Source organism: Camelus dromedarius, chromosome 31 (assembly GCF_036321535.1).
Source record: "Camelus dromedarius isolate mCamDro1 chromosome 31, mCamDro1.pat, whole genome shotgun sequence".
Classification (NCBI taxonomy): Eukaryota; Metazoa; Chordata; class Mammalia; order Artiodactyla; family Camelidae; genus Camelus; species Camelus dromedarius.
In genome coordinates, this window is record NC_087466.1 from 8,873,220 (window position 1) to 8,881,578 (window position 8,359).

Below are 8,359 nucleotides of genomic sequence, written 5' to 3' on the forward strand. Positions count from 1 at the left end.
AAGAGGGCAGGAAGGCGGCGGCAGCCAGGTGAGCTTCAGGACGGGCGGGAGGAGCGGTGGGGACCGCGCCACTGGATCCGGCCTGCGGGTGACCCCGTGTGAAGGCTGACCCGTTCACGGTGCCTTAGGGCGCCTTTAGGGACGAAGCCAAGGGCTCTGTTTCTCATGGCCGTTTTTGCATTGCTCTCCTTCCCCTTCCTGCAAGTCCCCAAGGAGGACGAGGAGGACGGCCCCGCAGCACCTCGGGCCCAGCTTGCTCAGCAGCCCCGCCCGCGCCCTCCCACCCCCGCATCCGCACCAGGCACCGCTCCCTGAGCAATTCCTGAGGCTTCTCGGAGACACCCCCCTCGAGATCCCCCAGGGACATGTTGGAAAACGTGCTCAGAGCTGAGCAGAGAAAGAGGTCCCGTCTAGTACCAAGGTGAGCTCGCCTCTCCTTTGGGGGTAGAAACGCTGCTTTCTTGGCTTCTTTTCCTTTTCAGTCAAATGCGTGTGTGAAAAGCTGGCCGAGTCCCCGGGGATGACCGTACACCATTGCCGTGGTCGGGGTGGGGGCCTGTCGCGGGAGTCTCTGCCGACTGAGCCCTGACCCAAGAGGGCATCTGCAAAGGCCAGCGTCCCCCACAGCCTGCGCAGTGGAGGGCCTTTTGCTGGGCAGCAGGAATCCTCCTTGAGTGAAGGACTTGGGCATCGCCCACCAAGCTGGGCTCGGGGGCCCTCGGCCTGACCACAGCTTCCCGTCTGGTTTGCTGAAGTCAGCAAGAGACCTGAAGACCTGTGCAAACGGGACCCATCGGGGTCTGGTCCTCACTGCGATTTCTTTGTAACCGCAGGTGGCATCAGAAAGAAGGGAAAAGTGGGGCGTATTCTGGACCCACTCACTTGCTGAGGGAAAAAGAAGTGGCTGGCTTTCGTGGGCAGAGCGGGCCTGATCCGAGATCCAGCTGGGATGGGCCAGGAGGTGAGTCCGCAGGGACAGGTCAGAATACACAGTGGGGCCGGAGACATCAGGGGTGAGGAGGGTGGGCTCCCAAGGTGCCCCTACCTCCCCAGCCCCGACCCCGCTGCTCTGAGCACGTCCAGCACAGGTGTGCAGGGCCGTGCTCATCGCCTCTGCTTACAGGTGGGCCTCCTGCCGGGAAGCCGCTAGGACCTGCGTGCTGGCCTAAGTGTCGCAACGTCCCCGGGGCCCCAGCAGAGGGGCCGAGCCCAGAAAGAACATGCAAACGCATCGTCAGATCGCACCATCGAACTGCTCGCAGCGCGGGGCAACCAGAGGAGGGGCCCTTATGTCTTCCTCATCTTCTCATCTCTAGTCTCGCACTGGCCAGTGGGAGCCACGAGTCAGAGGTGCCTGCTCCTATTTAAATTCACTAAAGGAGATCCAATGACACATGCAGGCCCGCATCACACCAGCCCGCATTTCAGGGGCCCAGTCAACAGAGCACATTCCCGTCCTCCCAGAACATTCTCTTGGGCAGCAGCGCTGTGTCTGCTCCAGGATCTGATCCTCAGAGCTGCTTAAGCCGAAGCACGTGCATCTCAGTTGCAAGTACAGGCCAAGACGATCAGAGGCTCGAGCTCGGATGCCCCGGCGGAAACGGGCAAGTGAGGGCTTGAGCGGGTCCCTCTCTCTCACGTGAAGGTCTGCGACTGTGGTCAATATCGCGGTGAAGGGCTCTGGTTCCACGGAGCCCGGGGATGGCTGGGATCCCAGAGCAAAGAGCCGGGTGACACCGCGTGAGCCCCTCCCTCTCCTAATGTGATGGTTCGTGTTCATGTTTCTAAAGAACGGCTTGTGGAGAGCACATGTGACAATCGAGGATGAAGACTCTCCAGGTGGGGAACGACCCCCGGGTAGGGTCCTAGGGGAGAGGGCCTGGGGGCAGCAGGGCTACACAGGCTGCTTTGGAGACCAGGGAACAGGGATATGAAATTTCAAAAAAAAAGAAGAAGAAGAAGGCGACGAAATGTGTACGCGGGCTTGTTCTGCGCCCTGCGTATATTACTGCCGTCACAGAGGGACCGTCTGTGCGTGGGCTGCCAGTGTGTTTTTGCTGTTTTAGGCTCTCTTTCCTTAAGAACTGCCCTCTCCTGCCGGTGCCACAACCAGAGGCAAGGCTTTACTTCTGCGTGGTTGGTATCTCTTGGGAAGGAAGCACCAGCGTTACTGGGCCGGGTGTGGGGGTTGACCTGTGGATGCATCACTTGAACCTGGAGACACAGGTCTCTGTGTGGGATCCAGGTGCCGGGTGACAAGTAGCCCCTCCCCCGCTGCCCCTGCGGGTCTAGGGACAGCACCTCGGCGTCCTGTCCTCATGGCTACTTCTGAATAAGGGCGCTCCCAGGGTTGGGCGAGTTAGAGACAACGACCTCCCAGCTTTGTGCACGTGCTCCCAGGTCCTTCTGGAGGGGGGATGGGGTAGGGGCACATCCGGAGGCACAGTTCTCGCCTCCGATCCTTCCTCAAATCCCAAATTCTCGGACAGCAATACAGCGTGCACGTGCTTCCATCTGAGAGAGGCCGCGTCCAACTGCCCCGTGAGCCCCGCATGGCCGGCAGGGATCCTAGGGGACAGGCTGGCCTCACACGCTTGCCCTCAGCAGACGGAGCAGCCCCAGGACAGAGCCTCCCGGCGGCAGGGCCAGGGCGTCACTGCTCGTGTCAGAACACACGGCTCCAGCCAGACGGTGCTGCCTCTGCTCCCCCACACCCCAGTCACGCCCGAGCTGTCACTTTATCACAGGGAAGCCCAAGTCCCATCCCCGGTCCTTCCAAGGCTCAGAACACACCCTGGCAGGAACTGGGTGTGCATGTGGCCACGCCTGCTGGGGAGTCCCTGCTGCACCATTTGGAGACTAGGGACATTGGGACAAGTTACTGTCCCTCTAAGCTTGGGTTCATCCTCAGAAAGTCTGTGTTCTTCCTGTAAACCTGGCAATGCCTAAAGAACATAAGATCACCCCCAGGGACAGGACGGTCACTCACTACGTGCAGTTGGTTGTCACTCTCTCCCCCAGAGCCCAGCGCGACCACAGGTGGGACTTCCCGGGGTGGGACGGGGCGGTGGAGTGATGCCCTGGAGAAGGCGGCGGCACACCCATCGTTACTCCTTCCGTGGCCCATGTTGGAGAACAGGGACGGATGGGAGTTGACAGGGAGGTAGAAAGGGGGCTTTTACTGAAGAGAGAAAACAGACAGGGAAGTATGTAGTGAAGGGAGGCGGAGAGACAGAAAGGAATTCATGCACAGTGACTCATGGGGACCGTGGCTGCCCTCTTGGAGGCACGAGATGGCCATTCCTGGCCCCAGTTATAGAATTGAAGGGCTGAAAAGTGATGTCGGAGATCCGAGACCCACCCCCTCATTGCAGAGGTGATGCAGGCGAGGCCCTAGGGGGTGACTGCGGAGGTGGGGTCTGAGAAGGTCCAAAGCCCAGGCTTTAACCTGCCAGGAGCAGCGGGACCCTGAGTTCTCACCTCGACCCTGAGCTTCCCGTTTCCTTTTCCAAGGCCATCCCAACCCCCTTTTCTGTCACAGTCCGTGCGGAGGGCCACTTGGTGGGTTTTGAAAACTCCGAGAGCGAGAGCGACAATCTGCATGTGATTTACTTCTCTGTCTTCTCTGATTCATAAGCTCCTTTTTAAAAGCACTTCCCCATCTCCCCTCGTCCCTCCTTTTATGATTGTCATCCTAGAGGACCTGGTCTCACCCAGGCACTTGAAGTCCTGGTACCCTTCCCTCAAATCGGTATGATCCCTCCGCAGGCCCCCTCCCCCACTCTCTTAGCATCGCCCTGGTTCCTGAAGCACCCCCACCCCCACCCCGTCGGCAGCACTGAATCCTGTTGAGCAACCCCGCGTGGTCCCCAGGCAGGAGGCGGCGCTGGGAGATAGAAATGTGTGCCCACCCTGCCGGAGGGGCCCCCCAGCTCCCCATGAAGTGTGACTCAGCCCTGTACCCCCACCCCCATCAGTGCGTGCCGTCCTGCCCTGGGCAGCTCGGGACACGCACAGATTCTTCTTTTCCCTCCAGCTGTCAGGAAATTCTCTTGTCCTGGATTCATGAGAAGGGATGAAGGAAAAGGGGATGAGGAAGAACCAGAACAGGAAATGTGAGTGTGGGGAGGGCAGGAAGAAGAGCCGAAGATGCGTAAGTGGGTCCATTCCCACTCGCAGCCCTAAGTTTTGTTTTTTTGTTTTTTTTTTTTTTTGGTGCTTCAGGGAAACCAAACCACCAGAGAAGAGCATGGAAGTACCCACCATTGCAAGTGAGCACAAAGAAAACAAGACATGGAGACAAGAGGATGGTAATAACGCACGCAGGCAAGTGGAGGATGGCCTGAGTGCCTCTCGCCAGGGAAGGGGTCCCCGAGCCAGAGAAGCCCCTGAGGCTGCCAGGCTGCATGCTCCGGCAGCTCCTGCATATGGGGGGGTGGGGGCATCTGCAGGGCCTCCACGTGCAGCGTGGCTCCTGCACGTGCCGTTCACACTGTGCTCTCTGTGCAGAGCGCCGCTGGGGCGGTTCAGCGTCTCCCTCTGCAGGACCCAGCCCGGACCTTCCAACCCGCCAGGGTCAGCAGGCAACTCCCCCAGATAATTACTAGGTGTGGTGAGACGCTGGGAGTAGCCCAGGTCCCCCCCAGCTCAGGCCCCCTGGGAAGAGGGTGAAGGGGACAGAGTCCCCGGGGGAGGCGGGGGGGGGGCTCCCTCTCCTGCAAGCAGGACGGCTCCCCTGGCCCCGAGCGGCCGCCTCCCTGTGGGCACGTGGCCACCCGGGCGTTAAGTAGGGGACACTGCCGGATCCAAACTCAGCTGGGAGTCCCCAGTCCCCGGGGGCCCCTCAGCATCTGTGGAGCCCCGTGGAGGGCCTGGGTGACCTCATGGCAGCATTTCTCAACCTCAGTTTCTATAGGTTTCTCACACCTGTGTAAACATTGAATACAGCATGTGCAAAAAACCCATGAAGGCAGTTCAGAGCAGTGCTTATTGGGGATGAGTTAAAAGGCCATGATTCCAAGTTATGTTTGTGCTTCTTTGTGTTCTGATATTAGAATTAAATAACATCCAAAATATCTGGCTTTATTACACCCTGAAAAGCAGTGTCCTCTGTAAGCTTTTCATGTTGGGCTGTAGTAAAGCTATAAAATTTATGATTCTCTTGCCACAGCTTCGGGATATTTTTAAGTTTAAAGGCCCAGGCAAGTTTGGCCCCGGTGTCAGAGAGAGAGAGGTGGTCATTAAGGGCAAGGGGAACGTGGCAGGTCTCTGGCCATTTGCACCGCGCAGGTCTCATGATGGGTCGTGTGCAATGTGGGCTGGAGGGACAGGGTCCACACTCCCACCTGTGTCAGCAGACCTGCCGCTCCTCACAGGGCCCGAGGGGGAGGGCCCTGGGCTTTTGGCCCTCGAGTCCCAGAGCCTCCCTCATCCTCTGCATCACTTCCACTCTTCAGGGGGCCAGTCACTGGAACACTGCCCAGCCAAGTGCCCGGGTTGCCTCGCCCCTGTGGGACGTGTATAGGTACATTTGGCAAAGAGCAGCAAACAGGCCCAGTTGCCCTGTGGATCTGAGCCCTGGGGACGTCAGGGCCCAAGGTCACTTCCAGGGTCTGAGTCACCCCGCCGGGTCCCGGCACACCCACCCCAGGGAGCCCACCTCCCTGCGTCTCTGTGCCTCCCACTGATTCCAGCACCTGTGTCTGGGTGGAAGGTTCTGGTCTGATACTAGTGATGGCGGTCACCTGGGGGTGTCAGCCTGAGACTCTGAGGGGATGGAGCTCGCACAGTGTCTGCACATCGGGCCGAGGAAGAGGAGCGGGCGCCCTGCCCCTCCGCTGCCAAGTCACCGATTCAGAGCTGGTTATTTTCTGCCTGAAACGTATATACACTCAGCCTGAGTTTTAGGTGCGTGTCCTGCACTCAACGTTGGAGGCTTCCACGTGAAGCAAAAGGGATCTCCTGGGGGTTTTATTTTTAAAACATATTTATGGAACACAGGCAAATGTAGAAAAGCACCTTAAACAGAAGCAGGGCTCCGTGAACCAGGACGGACGCAACTCTCCGGGTAGCAGTAGCTTTCCCCTCCGTGAAAGCCCAGATGCCTCTGAGCAGCGTTTCCCAGCCCCTTTACCCCGGCCCCAGACGGCCGCAGGGAAACACCCCAGAGGGCTTGGATTCTCCCCGCTCACTCCACTGTGTTCAGAGGGCGCGGCCACACTCGTTTTGAGCCAACTGTGTGCAAACCAGCCTGCCTGGAATCTACATGGAGCAACCGAGGTCATTCCTGTAACCTCATTAATCTCTCTCTCTCCTCCTGCAGGAGGCTGCCAGGGGCCCCGAGACGTCCTGTGTATTTAACCGGGGTGTTGGAAGCAGATGTGTTTCTACTGACAAGAAGCCGTGAAGTCTTGCACCTAAGATCTGTGCCCTGTGCAGTACACCCAGTAAGTTTCAATTAGAAAGAAATGTAAAAAAAAAGGCAAAGTTTTACACAAAGTAAACTTCAGGCTCTGGGGTCTTCCCCTGGTTGCCACGAAACATTTAAGACAGAAGTGATGCCAGCCTCCTACTCTCTCTTCCAGAGAACGGACACCGAGAGAACACACGCACGCTCCTGGCATCAGACCAGGGGAATATTGAAATCACTCCAGCAACAGGAATTAAAAAAAAGGGGGATTTGGGGCTAAACTGCCCTGAATGTAGATGTCCACATGCCAACCACAAAGTTGTCAGTCTAAATCTGGAGATTTAGAAAAGAAGGAAACTGAGGTTTCGCAGAGGTGGTTCAGGGGGTTGCTGTGGACAGGATCACTGGCTGCGGGTCTGGGTGCGGCCTGGGAGAGCAGTGGGCATCTGGGAGTGGGAGAGACACTGCCATCGGCTCAGTGGAATGAACGTTTGGTGACAGAGGCTGGGAGGGCCTGCGTCATCCTCAGGGACAGTCCTGGGGTGTGGTCTCCGGGCTGTGGCTGTGGCTGTGGGGGGTGTCCCTCCAGGAGGACAGGGGACTCTCTCTTGTGCTACCTCAGGTTCTCGGGATGGACGAGGGCTTGGTGGGGCCTGGATTTTGATGGGGCAGGTGAGCCGGGACAGTGCCCCACGGCCCTGTCTCCGTGTAGCCGAGCTCCTCAGACAGTGGCTCACATCCATAGTCAGCAGACAGTGAGTGGGGCGCGCCAGCTTCACCCACAAAACCTCCAAAGCACAGCCCAGCCGGCCACCGTCCTCATTCACCAGCACTAACGGTGCACCCGGGGCTGGTCATCGGGGGCCATGCCAATGCGATAGAGAGGTGCTGTGTGGGCAGTGGGCCTGGAGAAGCCGGGGCCCTGAGCCATGCGGGAGCCGAGCCAACCCCCAGGCAGACCAGCAGGAGGCTCAGCTTGAGGTGGCTGCTGTGTGAAGGTTCTGGGCGGGGAGGGACCCAGATGCGATGCCCTCGTCCTTCGAGGGACATTCTTTCAGGGACGCTTGACAGCCTTGGGGTCGGGGATTAACACGGACGGTGGAGGCTGGGTCGGGCGTCTGCCCTCCTGTTGGTCAGACACCTCCTGCCCTTGAGGCAGCCGTGGAGTTAGAGAATTTAGAGAATGAGGGGAGGGAAGCCCTTGGTTCAGGTGTCCAGGCCACCATCTAGGGGAAGCTCAGGTACCTCTGTCCCCAGGGAGCCAACTACATTCTTGTCCCGCATCCATCTGTCATCAGCATTGTGACTCCAGGAAAGTCATTTAAAAACCTAGCATTTCAGTGCCGTGAGCCCTAAGACACGGGTCACAGCACCTGCCCAGTGTATCCCACGGGGCCGACGTGGGGGTGACAGGAGATGAGAGCAGGCTGTAAAAGCATCACGCCCACAGCCATGCACCCTCCCCTGCCCCGCAGGCAGCCCAGCCCCCTCTGGAGGCGAGACCATTGTTCTTGCTTATTCTGCCGGACGTTTCATATTCGGACGCCCCTTGAGTAGCACCAGCCATTCTTCTTCAGGGTCTACCTGAGTTTTCGGACATTAGCCTCCATCAGGGAACGCTAATAAGTGGGTCTTGTTAACATTTGTGCATCACAGAACAGGGGACGGAGGACAGAGGGGGGCTTGCAGTGTTCACGTGGCTTCTGATATGATTTGCACCCAGACCGGCAGGCTCCAGCTCCCACGCTCTCGGTCACTGTGCTGGGCTCCCTTTCCGTATTAATATTTCTCATCTGAATAAAGTCATGCCCCACACAGTCAGTCTGCTGGATATTTTTGAGTATTTCCAGCACACACCCCATGGCAGCTTCCCTCTTCCCCAGCCCAGCTTTGACCCCGTTGGCAGTTCTGAGGGGGTGGATAAACAGGGAGATGAGTATGACCTGGAAA

The 8,359-nt window shown here is 58.4% G+C and overlaps 1 long non-coding RNA gene across 1 annotated transcript; it reads left to right on the top strand.

Moving 5' to 3' along the window:
* The first annotated feature begins 227 nt into the window (after window positions 1–227).
* LOC135319736 (uncharacterized) lies at window positions 228–4,427 on the top strand. Its single transcript, XR_010378566.1, has 4 exons — window positions 228–421; window positions 834–961; window positions 1,124–1,839; window positions 4,225–4,427. It is a non-coding gene; the product is annotated as an uncharacterized LOC135319736 (long non-coding RNA).
* Window positions 4,428–8,359: the final 3,932 nt, after the last annotated feature.